Genomic DNA, 12,500 nt, shown 5'->3' with positions numbered 1-12,500 from the left:
CAACACCTAAAATATACATTGTTGTACCTGATATACAGGTTAATGCTTTATATAATATTAAAACAATATAAATTATATTTATATTGATTATATAAAACTAAGACATTTCGCAACAATTATTTTAGGTATATCAAAAAATTAAACATATTTTATATGTTTAAATATAGACGAATGTATTGAATATAAATTGCGTGTATATTTAATTAATATACATGCGTTGCGTGATGTATTGTTCATATTAAATTATGCGCATACATTGATAAATGCAACACCTAAAATATACATTGTTGTACCTGATATACAGGTTAATGCTTTATATAATATTAAAACAATATAAATTATATTTATATTGATTATATAAAACTAAGACATTTCGCAACAATTATTTTAGGTATAAAAATAACTTTATTGAAGGAATTGATATATGCCAGTTAAATGGTGTATTTTTAATTTCTTTCAATAAAAACATAATTGACGAATTGTATATTTATATATATTTATAAAACTCTAAGCGGTGGATCACTCGGCTCATGGGTCGATGAAGAACGCAGCAAACTGTGCGTCATCGTGTGAACTGCAGGACACATGAACATCGACATTTTGAACGCATATCGCAGTCCATGCTGTTATGTACTTTAATTAATTTTATAGTGCTGCTTGGACTACATATGGTTGAGGGTTGTAAGACTATGCTAATAAAGTTGCTTATTATTATATATTTTTATAATGATATGCATATGGTATATTATTGGATATATTTATATATTCATAATATTAAATATAAAAGCAATTATCTCAAATATTTATAAAAGAAAAAATGAAGATATACAATTCTTTCTTTTTTCAATTCAAATAATACTGAGAAATGTCTAGCATAAAAAAAATTAAATTTTTTTTAACTAGAATTGTCTCTTATTTAAAGATGCGAAAATTGAAAATATATCAAATATATTGTTCTTCATAGAGATATATTGTTTATATATATATACATTGCTTTATACAACCTCAACTCATATGGGACTACCCCCTGAATTTAAGCATATTAATTAGGGGAGGAAAAGAAACTAACAAGGATTTTCTTAGTAGCGGCGAGCGAAAAGAAATCAGTTCAGCACTAAGTCACTTTGTCTATATGGCAAATGTGAGATGCAGTGTATGGAGCGTCAATATTCTAGTATGAGAAATTAACGATTTAAGTCCTTCTTAAATGAGGCCATTTACCCATAGAGGGTGCCAGGCCCGTATAACGTTAATGATTACTAGATGATGTTTCCAAAGAGTCGTGTTGCTTGATAGTGCAGCACTAAGTGGGTGGTAAACTCCATCTAAAACTAAATATAACCATGAGACCGATAGTAAACAAGTACCGTGAGGGAAAGTTGAAAAGAACTCTGAATAGAGAGTTAAATAGTACGTGAAACTGCTTAGAGGTTAAGCCCGATGAACCTGAATATCCATTATGGAAAATTCATCATTAAAGTTATAATATTTAAATAATATTATAGAAATAGTGTGCATTTTTTCCATATAAGGACATTGTAATCTATTAACATATATAATTTATCATAAAATATGACTTATAGTTTATTCAAATTATTATGCTTGCATTTTAACATAGGATAAATGTCATTAATTTGATAAAGTGTTGATAGATTAATAAGAATACAGTGCGTTAATTTTTCGGAATTATATAATGGCATAATTATCATTGATTTTTGTGTTTATTATATGCACTTGTATGATTAACAATGCGAAAGATTCAGGATACCTTCGGGACCCGTCTTGAAACACGGACCAAGGAGTCTAACATATGTGCAAGTTATTGGGATATAAACCTAATAGCGTAATTAACTTGACTATTAATGGGATTAGTTTTTTAACTATTTTATAGTTAATTAACACAATCCCGGGGCGTTCTATATAGTTATGTATAATAATATTTATATTATTTATGCCTCTAACTGGAACGTACCTTGAGCAGATATGCTGTGACCCGAAAGATGGTGAACTATACTTGATCAGGTTGAAGTCAGGGGAAACCCTGATGGAAGACCGAAACAGTTCTGACGTGCAAATCGATTGTCAGAATTGAGTATAGGGGCGAAAGACCAATCGAACCATCTAGTAGCTGGTTCCTTCCGAAGTTTCCCTCAGGATAGCTGGTGCATTTTAATGTTATATAAAATAATCTTATCTGGTAAAGCGAATGATTAGAGGCCTTAGGGTCGAAACGATCTTAACCTATTCTCAAACTTTAAATGGGTAAGAACCTTAACTTTCTTGATATGAAGTTTAAGGTTATGATATAATGTGCCCAGTGGGCCACTTTTGGTAAGCAGAACTGGCGCTGTGGGATGAACCAAACGTAATGTTACGGTGCCCAAATTAACAACTCATGCAGAAACCATGAAAGGCGTTGGTTGCTTAAAACAGCAGGACGGTGATCATGGAAGTCGAAATCCGCTAAGGAGTGTGTAACAACTCACCTGCCGAAGCAACTAGCCCTTAAAATGGATGGCGCTTAAGTTGTATACCTATACATTACCGCTAAAGTAGATGATTTATATTACTTGTAATATAAATTTTGAAACTTTAGTGAGTAGGAAGGTACAATGGTATGCGTAGAAGTGTTTGGCGTAAGCCTGCATGGAGCTGCTATTGGTACAGATCTTGGTGGTAGTAGCAAATAATCGAATGAGACCTTGGAGGACTGAAGTGGAGAAGGGTTTCGTGTGAACAGTGGTTGATCACGAGTTAGTCGGTCCTAAGTTCAAGGCGAAAGCCGAAAATTTTCAAGTAAAAATAAATATTACAATTATTGTGAAAATTATATACTTGAATAATTTTGAACGAAAGGGAATACGGTTCCAATTCCGTAACCTGTTGAGTATCCGTTTGTTATTAAATATGGGCCTCGTGCTCATCCTGGCAACAGGAACGACCATAAAGAAGCCGTCGAGAGATATCGGAAGAGTTTTCTTTTCTGTTTTATAGTCGTACTACCATGGAAGTCTTTCGCAGAGAGATATGGTAGATGGGCTAGAAGAGCATGACATATACTGTTGTGTCGATATTTTCTCCTCGGACCTTGAAAATTTATGGTGGGGATACGCAAACTTCTCAACAGGCCGTACCAATATCCGCAGCTGGTCTCCAAGGTGAAGAGTCTCTAGTCGATAGAATAATGTAGGTAAGGGAAGTCGGCAAATTAGATCCGTAACTTCGGGATAAGGATTGGCTCTGAAGATTGAGATAGTCGGGCTTGATTGGGAAACAATAATATGGTTTATGTGCTCGTTCTGGGTAAATAGAGTTATAATCATTTATGGTTGTAACTTGTTCCCCGGATAGTTTAGTTACGTATCCAATTGTGGAACTTTCTTGCTAAAATTTTTAAGAATACTAGTTGGGTCAAACCAATTAGTTCTTATTAATTATAACGATTATCAATTAACAATCAATTCAGAACTGGCACGGACTTGGGGAATCCGACTGTCTAATTAAAACAAAGCATTGTGATGGCCCTAGCGGGTGTTGACACAATGTGATTTCTGCCCAGTGCTCTGAATGTCAAAGTGAAGAAATTCAAGTAAGCGCGGGTCAACGGCGGGAGTAACTATGACTCTCTTAAGGTAGCCAAATGCCTCGTCATCTAATTAGTGACGCGCATGAATGGATTAACGAGATTCCTTCTGTCCCTATCTACTATCTAGCGAAACCACAGCCAAGGGAACGGGCTTGGAATAATTAGCGGGGAAAGAAGACCCTTTTGAGCTTGACTCTAATCTGGCAGTGTAAGGAGACATAAGAGGTGTAGAATAAGTGGGAGATATTAGACTTCGGTTTGGTATCGACAATGAAATACCACTACTCTTATTGTTTCCTTACTTACTTGATTAAATGGAACGTGTATCATTTCCTAGCCATTATACGGATATATTTATTATATCTTATGGTATTGGGTTTTGATGCAAGCTTCTTGATCAAAGTATCACGAGTTTGTTATATAATCGCAAACAAATTCTTTAATGAGAGATGCATTCATGTATTATCGATTTGAAAATTTGGTATAACTCCAATTACTCAGGTATGATCCAATTCAAGGACATTGCCAGGTAGGGAGTTTGACTGGGGCGGTACATCTCTCAAATAATAACGGAGGTGTCCCAAGGCCAGCTCAGTGCGGACAGAAACCACACATAGAGCAAAAGGGCAAATGCTGACTTGATCTCGGTGTTCAGTACACACAGGGACAGCAAAAGCTCGGCCTATCGATCCTTTTGGTTTAAAGAGTTTTTAACAAGAGGTGTCAGAAAAGTTACCATAGGGATAACTGGCTTGTGGCGGCCAAGCGTTCATAGCGACGTCGCTTTTTGATCCTTCGATGTCGGCTCTTCCTATCATTGTGAAGCAAAATTCACCAAGCGTTGGATTGTTCACCCATGCAAGGGAACGTGAGCTGGGTTTAGACCGTCGTGAGACAGGTTAGTTTTACCCTACTAATGACAAAACGTTGTTGCGACAGCATTCCTGCGTAGTACGAGAGGAACCGCAGGTACGGACCAATGGCACAATACTTGTTCGAGCGAACAGTGGTATGACGCTACGTCCGTTGGATTATGCCTGAACGCCTCTAAGGTCGTATCCGTGCTGGACTGCAATGATAAATAAGGGGCAATTTGCATTGTATGGCTTCTAAACCATTTAAAGTTTATTATTTATATTTTAAACGACAATGGATGTGATGCCAATGTAATTTGTAACATAGTAAATTGGGAGGATCTTTGATCACCTGATGCCATGCTAGTTACATATGAAAACATTATTTAATACAATGACAAAGCCTAGAATCAATTGTAAACGACTTTTGTAACGGGCAAGGTGTTGTAAGTGGTTGAGCAGCTGCCATACTGCGATCCACTGAAGCTTATCCTTTGCTTGATGATTCGAAATATAAAAAAAATGTAAATATGCATGTGTAAATATGTATATTTAGTATAAAAAATCTTTATATGCTATATCTAAGAAAGCATATAAGGATTTATCACGGGTTGTCCACGTTTCCCTACTAATTGTGGCCTACTAACTGTTTCGTCATCTTATTAGTGACGTGAAAAATGAAAATAATATTTTTCATTTATATTGTTATAAGTCTTAAACCTTAAGACGGCGGGAGTTGAATTACTTTCGTTTAGGTAGCCAAATGCCTCGTCATCTTATTAGTGACGTGAAAAATGAAAATAATATTTTTCATTTATATTGTTATAAGTCTTAAACCTTATAACGGCGGAAGATGAATTACTTTCTTTTAGGTAGCCAAATGCCTCGTCATCTTATTAGTGACGTGAAAAATGAAAATAATATTTTTCATTTATATTGTTATAAGTCTTAAACTTTAAGACGGCGGGAGTTGAATTACTTTCGCATAGGTAGCCAAATGCCTCGTCATCTTATTAGTGACGCGCATGATTCAATTCAAGAGATTCCTTCTGTCCCTATTTAAAACCTCACGGATATTAAAAATATTAAACATATATTGTTATAAGTCTTAAACCTTAAGACGGCGGGAGTTGAATTACTTTCGCATAGGTAGCCAAATGCCTCGTCATCTTATTAGTGACGCGCATGATTCAATTCAAGAGATTCCTTCTGTCCCTATTTAAAACCTCACGGATATTAAAAATATTAAACATATATTGTTATAAGTCTTAAACCTTAAGACGGCGGGAGTTGAATTACTTTCGCATAGGTAGCCAAATGCCTCGTCATCTTATTAGTGACGTGAAAAATGAAAATAATATTTTTCATTTATATTGTTATAAGTCTTAAACTTTAAGACGGCGGGAGTTGAATTACTTTCGCATAGGTAGCCAAATGCCTCGTCATCTTATTAGTGACGTGAAAAATGAAAATAATATTTTTCATTTATATTGTTATAAGTCTTAAACCTTATAACGGCGGAAGATGAATTACTTTCGTTTAGGTAGCCAAATGCCTCGTCATCTTAATAGTGACGTGAAAAATGAAAATAATATTTTTCATTTATATTGTTATAAGTCTTAAACTTTAAGACGGCGGGAGTTGAATTACTTTCGCATAGGTAGCCAAATGCCTCGTCATCTTATTAGTGACGTGAAAAATGAAAATAATATTTTTCATTTATATTGTTATAAGTCTTAAACCTTATAACGGCGGAAGATGAATTACTTTCGTTTAGGTAGCCAAATGCCTCGTCATCTTATTAGTGACGTGAAAAATGAAAATAATATTTTTCATTTATATTGTTATAAGTCTTAAACTTTAAGACGGCGGGAGTTGAATTACTTTCGCATAGGTAGCCAAATGCCTTGTCATCTTATTAGTGACGCGCATGATTCAATTCAAGAGATTCCTTCTGTCCCTATTTAAAACCTCACGGATATTAAAAATATTAAACATATATTGTTATAAGTCTTAAACCTTAAGACGGCGGGAGTTGAATTACTTTCGCATAGGTAGCCAAATGCCTCGTCATCTTATTAGTGACGCGCATGATTCAATTCAAGAGATTCCTTCTGTCCCTATTTAAAACCTCACGGATATTAAAAATATTAAACATATATTGTTATAAGTCTTAAACCTTAAGACGGCGGGAGTTGAATTACTTTCGCATAGGTAGCCAAATGCCTCGTCATCTTATTAGTGACGCGCATGATTCAATTCAAGAGATTCCTTCTGTCCCTATTTAAAACCTCACGGATATTAAAAATATTAAACATATATTGTTATAAGTCTTAAACCTTAAGACGGCGGGAGTTGAATTACTTTCGCATAGGTAGCCAAATGCCTTGTCATCTTATTAGTGACGCGCATGATTCAATTCAAGAGATTCCTTCTGTCCCTATTTAAAACCTCACGGATATTAAAAATATTAAACATATATTGTTATAAGTCTTAAACCTTAAGACGGCGGGAGTTGAATTACTTTCGCATAGGTAGCCAAATGCCTCGTCATCTTATTAGTGACGCGCATGATTCAATTCAAGAGATTCCTTCTGTCCCTATTTAAAACCTCACGGATATTAAAAATATTAAACATATATTGTTATAAGTCTTAAACCTTAAGACGGCGGGAGTTGAATTACTTTCGCATAGGTAGCCAAATGCCTCGTCATCTTATTAGTGACGCGCATGATTCAATTCAAGAGATTCCTTCTGTCCCTATTTAAAACCTCACGGATATTAAAAATATTAAACATATATTGTTATAAGTCTTAAACCTTAAGACGGCGGGAGTTGAATTACTTTCGCATAGGTAGCCAAATGCCTCGTCATCTTATTAGTGACGCGCATGATTCAATTCAAGAGATTCCTTCTGTCCCTATTTAAAACCTCACGGATATTAAAAATATTAAACATATATTGTTATAAGTCTTAAACCTTAAGACGGCGGGAGTTGAATTACTTTCGCATAGGTAGCCAAATGCCTTGTCATCTTATTAGTGACGCGCATGATTCAATTCAAGAGATTCCTTCTGTCCCTATTTAAAACCTCACGGATATTAAAAATATTAAACATATATTGTTATAAGTCTTAAACCTTAAGACGGCGGGAGTTGAATTACTTTCGCATAGGTAGCCAAATGCCTCGTCATCTTATTAGTGACGCGCATGATTCAATTCAAGAGATTCCTTCTGTCCCTATTTAAAACCTCACGGATATTAAAAATATTAAACATATATTGTTATAAGTCTTAAACCTTAAGACGGCGGGAGTTGAATTACTTTCGCATAGGTAGCCAAATGCCTCGTCATCTTATTAGTGACGCGCATGATTCAATTCAAGAGATTCCTTCTGTCCCTATTTAAAACCTCACGGATATTAAAAATATTAAACATATATTGTTATAAGTCTTAAACCTTAAGACGGCGGGAGTTGAATTACTTTCGCATAGGTAGCCAAATGCCTCGTCATCTTATTAGTGACGCGCATGATTCAATTCAAGAGATTCCTTCTGTCCCTATTTAAAACCTCACGGATATTAAAAATATTAAACATATATTGTTATAAGTCTTAAACCTTAAGACGGCGGGAGTTGAATTACTTTCGCATAGGTAGCCAAATGCCTCGTCATCTTATTAGTGACGCGCATGATTCAATTCAAGAGATTCCTTCTGTCCCTATTTAAAACCTCACGGATATTAAAAATATTAAACATATATTGTTATAAGTCTTAAACCTTAAGACGGCGGGAGTTGAATTACTTTCGCATAGGTAGCCAAATGCCTCGTCATCTTATTAGTGACGCGCATGATTCAATTCAAGAGATTCCTTCTGTCCCTATTTAAAACCTCACGGATATTAAAAATATTAAACATATATTGTTATAAGTCTTAAACCTTAAGACGGCGGGAGTTGAATTACTTTCGCATAGGTAGCCAAATGCCTTGTCATCTTATTAGTGACGCGCATGATTCAATTCAAGAGATTCCTTCTGTCCCTATTTAAAACCTCACGGATATTAAAAATATTAAACATATATTGTTATAAGTCTTAAACCTTAAGACGGCGGGAGTTGAATTACTTTCGCATAGGTAGCCAAATGCCTCGTCATCTTATTAGTGACGCGCATGATTCAATTCAAGAGATTCCTTCTGTCCCTATTTAAAACCTCACGGATATTAAAAATATTAAACATATATTGTTATAAGTCTTAAACCTTAAGACGGCGGGAGTTGAATTACTTTCGCATAGGTAGCCAAATGCCTCGTCATCTTATTAGTGACGCGCATGATTCAATTCAAGAGATTCCTTCTGTCCCTATTTAAAACCTCACGGATATTAAAAATATTAAACATATATTGTTATAAGTCTTAAACCTTAAGACGGCGGGAGTTGAATTACTTTCGCATAGGTAGCCAAATGCCTCGTCATCTTATTAGTGACGCGCATGATTCAATTCAAGAGATTCCTTCTGTCCCTATTTAAAACCTCACGGATATTAAAAATATTAAACATATATTGTTATAAGTCTTAAACCTTAAGACGGCGGGAGTTGAATTACTTTCGCATAGGTAGCCAAATGCCTCGTCATCTTATTAGTGACGTGAAAAATGAAAATAATATTTTTCATTTATATTGTTATAAGTCTTAAACTTTAAGACGGCGGGAGTTGAATTACTTTCGCATAGGTAGCCAAATGCCTCGTCATCTTATTAGTGACGTGAAAAATGAAAATAATATTTTTCATTTATATTGTTATAAGTCTTAAACCTTATAACGGCGGAAGATGAATTACTTTCGTTTAGGTAGCCAAATGCCTCGTCATCTTAATAGTGACGTGAAAAATGAAAATAATATTTTTCATTTATATTGTTATAAGTCTTAAACTTTAAGACGGCGGGAGTTGAATTACTTTCGCATAGGTAGCCAAATGCCTTGTCATCTTATTAGTGACGCGCATGATTCAATTCAAGAGATTCCTTCTGTCCCTATTTAAAACCTCACGGATATTAAAAATATTAAACATATATTGTTATAAGTCTTAAACCTTAAGACGGCGGGAGTTGAATTACTTTCGCATAGGTAGCCAAATGCCTCGTCATCTTATTAGTGACGCGCATGATTCAATTCAAGAGATTCCTTCTGTCCCTATTTAAAACCTCACGGATATTAAAAATATTAAACATATATTGTTATAAGTCTTAAACCTTAAGACGGCGGGAGTTGAATTACTTTCGCATAGGTAGCCAAATGCCTCGTCATCTTATTAGTGACGCGCATGATTCAATTCAAGAGATTCCTTCTGTCCCTATTTAAAACCTCACGGATATTAAAAATATTAAACATATATTGTTATAAGTCTTAAACCTTAAGACGGCGGGAGTTGAATTACTTTCGCATAGGTAGCCAAATGCCTCGTCATCTTATTAGTGACGCGCATGATTCAATTCAAGAGATTCCTTCTGTCCCTATTTAAAAACTCACGAATATTAAAAATATTAAAAATATTTTCATATGGATATGCAATCGTATGGATATCCAAATATGTGTGGGAAAGTCGTACTTCCTATACGATAAATGACCGGATTGACGAAACCGTGTTCAAAAAGGTATATAGGGTAGGTGGTGTTCGGCCTACCAATATAATATTAAAATAATATTATATTAAACAGAAGATCGCCAGTATTAATATATAAGCATATGGTTATGAATACATATGCATATAACATATATGAAAATATATGAATATATAAAAAAAAATATATATGAATATGAAAATATTTATATGTATATGGAATATATGGTAGGTGATGATGTTAGCCTACCATATAATATATAATATAATAATTTAATTATATTATATTAAATATGGAAATATTAAAAATATATTAAAAATATTAAAAATATTTTCATATGGATATGCAATCGTATGGATATCCAAATATGTGTGGGAAAGTCATACTTCCCATACAATAAATGACCGGATTGACGAAACCGTGTTCAAAAAGGTATATAGGGTAGGTGGTGTTCAGCCTGCCAATATAATATTAAAATAATATTATATTAAACAGAAGACCGCCAGTATTAATATATGAGCATATGGTTATGAATACATATGCATATAACATATATGAAAATATATGAATATAAAAAAATATATATGGATATGAAAATATTTATATGTATATGAAATATATGGTAGGTGATGAGGATAGCCTACCATATAATATATAATATAATAATTTAATTATATTATATTAAATATGGAAATATTAAAAATATATTAAAAATATTAAAAATATTTTCATATGGATATGCAATCGTATGGATATCCAAATATGTGTGGGAAAGTCATACTTCCCATACAATAAATGACCGGATTGACGAAACCGTGTTCAAAAAGGTATATAGGGTAGGTGGTGTTCGGCCTACCAATATAATATTAAAATAATATTATATTAAACAGAAGACCGCCAGTATTAATATATGAGCATATGGTTATGAATACATATGCATATAACATATATGAAAATATATGAATATAAAAAAATATATATGGATATGAAAATATTTATATGTATATGAAATATATGGTAGGTGATGGTGATAGCCTACCATATAATATATAATATAATAATTTAATTATATTATATTAAATATGGAAATATTAAAAATATATTAAAAATATTAAAAATATTTTCATATGGATATGCAATCGTATGGATATCCAAATATGTGTGGGAAAGTCATACTTCCCATACAATAAATGACCGGATTGACGAAACCGTGTTCAAAAAGGTATATAGGGTAGGTGGTGTTCGGCCTACCAATATAATATTAAAATAATATTATATTAAACAGAAGACCGCCAGTATTAATATATAAGCATATGGTTATGAATACATATGCATATAACATATATGAAAATATATGAATATAAAAAAATATATATGGATATGAAAATATTTATATGTATATGAAATATATGGTAGGTGATGGTGATAGCCTACCATATAATATATAATATAATAATTTAATTATATTATATTAAATATGGAAATATTAAAAATATATTAAAAATATTAAAAATATTTTCATATGGATATGCAATCGTATGGATATCCAAATATGTGTGGGAAAGTCATACTTCCCATACAATAAATGACCGGATTGACGAAACCGTGTTCAAAAAGGTATATAGGGTAGGTGGTGTTCGGCCTACCAATATAATATTAAAATAATATTATATTAAACAGAAGACCGCCAGTATTAATATATAAGCATATGGTTATGAATACATATGCATATAACATATATGAAAATATATGAATATAAAAAAATATATATGGATATGAAAATATTTATATGTATATGAAATATATGGTAGGTGATGGTGATAGCCTACCATATAATATATAATATAATAATTTAATTATATTATATTAAATATGGAAATATTAAAAATATATTAAAAATATTAAAAATATTTTCATATGGATATGCAATCGTATGGATATCCAAATATGTGTGGGAAAGTCATACTTCCCATACAATAAATGACCGGATTGACGAAACCGTGTTCAAAAAGGTATATAGGGTAGGTGGTGTTCAGCCTGCCAATATAATATTAAAATAATATTATATTAAACAGAAGACCGCCAGTATTAATATATGAGCATATGGTTATGAATACATATGCATATAACATATATGAAAATATATGAATATAAAAAAATATATATGGATATGAAAATATTTATATGTATATGAAATATATGGTAGGTGATGGGGATAGCCTACCATATAATATATAATATAATAATATTTATTATATTATAATAAATATGGAAATATTAAATTATTTTCATATGGATATGGATATGGATATGGATATGGATATACATATTCATATGGATATACTAAAATATACTGAAATATACCGATGAGTATATTTAGGTGAGGGTAAAAAGGCAAATAAATACCCAGCTTGACGAAAGTGTGTTCAAAAAGGTATATA

General features: G+C 32.7%; 2 non-coding genes across 2 annotated transcripts; both read left to right on the top strand.

The window, feature by feature from the left end:
* The first annotated feature begins 503 nt into the window (after positions 1 to 503).
* Positions 504 to 682, top strand: LOC138926992 (5.8S ribosomal RNA). Its single transcript, XR_011443642.1, has one exon. It is a non-coding gene; the product is annotated as a 5.8S ribosomal RNA (ribosomal RNA).
* A 318-nt stretch (positions 683 to 1,000) lies between these two features.
* On the top strand, positions 1,001 to 4,950 carry LOC138926995 (large subunit ribosomal RNA). The gene has a single exon (XR_011443645.1). It is a non-coding gene; the product is annotated as a large subunit ribosomal RNA (ribosomal RNA).
* Positions 4,951 to 12,500: the final 7,550 nt, after the last annotated feature.

Source organism: Drosophila bipectinata, unplaced genomic scaffold, assembly GCF_030179905.1.
Source record: "Drosophila bipectinata strain 14024-0381.07 unplaced genomic scaffold, DbipHiC1v2 scaffold_142, whole genome shotgun sequence".
NCBI lineage: Eukaryota > Metazoa > Arthropoda > Insecta > Diptera > Drosophilidae > Drosophila > Drosophila bipectinata.
The sequence above is the reverse complement of the archived record's forward strand: the minus strand, read 5'-3'. Positions and strand labels throughout refer to the sequence as shown.